A 1,655-nucleotide genomic window follows, 5' to 3' on the forward strand; every position below is an offset into this window, starting at 1 on the left:
ACCTATTGACTGACTGTTGATTCTTATATTGTTCCTCTTGATCTCATCCCATAGCTCTCTGGTGTGCTGTTCATTTCCATTCAAACTTTTTTTCTGCCTTCTGTTATCAGAGGATACCTTAACCTCATCTTGGAGCTCCTTAATCTTTTCTCAGATACTGTTATTCCTCTCACTGTTATTCCCATCACTTCTGAATATAATAGTCTTATTCCTCCTCTCATATTTTCTTGTGCTTTGCTGACTACCTTGTCATTATTTCTTTGAGTTCAGTAAACATATACCACTCAAAGCATTATCTGAGACATTTTTATGTTTTTATTTTCTTATTGAGATTGGTGGACTTCTGAAGATTTTATGCAGACTTCTGCATTGGGTTTGCTGCAGGAAGGTTAAATCTTTGTGCAGGGGCCATGCTAATCTTCTCTGTATCATTCCAATTTTAGTATATGTGCTGCCAAAGCGAGCACGAAAAATTAAATCCTTATAGTTAACCAACTCCCTCATTTTGGTTCTCTGTGGGATCAGGCTAGGTCTTGTACTTTCCTTTCTGTACTAATTTTCACACAGTGTCAGAAGGTATAAGATGAGTACAGTGAGGTATGATAAACAGAATGTACATTCCATGTGATTCAAAAAATGTTGAGGTGGATATCAGATGTGAAAGCTAATGGGACCCAACTGTAAGGGAGAAGACTCTACTGCAGGTTCCAAAAACTACCCCAGAATGTCTGCTAGGGAATTGTAGAAACTTTGTTTGAACTTCTTTTTTCATGCTTAAAACTTTTATTTAGATGTGCCAATTGTTTATATTTGGTTTTGTTATCTTTGACCCTGAAATCAATTCGACACCTCTTCAAATTCTGGGGAGTTTTGCCTATCTTTCTCCATGTATTTTATGGATGCTGATCTAATATCAAGGTCTTAATTACAGTGAGTTTAACTTTATGAGTGGTGTGAGATACAGTCCCACTTTCATTTTTTTTACATGTGTTATCCAGCTTTTTTGACACCATTTGCTAAAATTTTTCCCTTATCATGTACTCAGATATTTTTCTTTTTCTTTTTTATGCTTTTGTTTTTGGGCCACACTCAGCAATGCTCAGGGGTTACTCCTGGCTCTATGCTCAGAAATCACACCTGGCAGGCTCGGGGGACCATATGAAATGCCAGGGATCAAATCTGAGTTTGTCCTGGTCGGCAGCATGCAAGGCAAATGCCCTACTGCATGCTATCACTCTGGCCCCTCAGATATTTTTATGATTTAACTGTTTACTAATCTGAGGGTTTAACTTTGGGCTCTTAATTCTGTTCCATTGTTCTGTGATGTATCTTTATTTCAGTGATATTTTTAAATAGTTTTTATTACTATAGTAAAGTTTTTCTGACAATTTAATGAAAGAGCTTCTTTAACTTTAGGATTTTTTTGAAATCTTTAAAAATTTATTTAAAGGATATATATCACATAGTTGACACAATTGATTATAATATATTTGTTTTAGGAAGAAGAACAAAGGCAAAGTTATTAAAAATAGAAAAACTAACTAGCTGGAAGAGAAAGAAAAGCTTCAGTAGCAAGTATATTTTTGAAAATCGTTGAATCACCAATTAACTCATTAAAGGCCTAGCAGAAGGTTTAAAAAGCTTTCCTTCTTCCT

The 1,655-nt window shown here is 35.2% G+C and overlaps 1 non-coding gene across 1 annotated transcript; it reads right to left on the bottom strand.

Moving 5' to 3' along the window:
- Positions 1–358: 358 nt before the first annotated feature.
- Positions 359–467, bottom strand: LOC126012356 (U6 spliceosomal RNA). Its single transcript, XR_007496864.1, has one exon. It is a non-coding gene; the product is annotated as a U6 spliceosomal RNA (small nuclear RNA).
- Between the last annotated feature and the right edge of the window lie 1,188 nt (positions 468–1,655).

Source organism: Suncus etruscus, chromosome 6 (genome assembly GCF_024139225.1).
Source record: "Suncus etruscus isolate mSunEtr1 chromosome 6, mSunEtr1.pri.cur, whole genome shotgun sequence".
NCBI lineage: Eukaryota > Metazoa > Chordata > Mammalia > Eulipotyphla > Soricidae > Suncus > Suncus etruscus.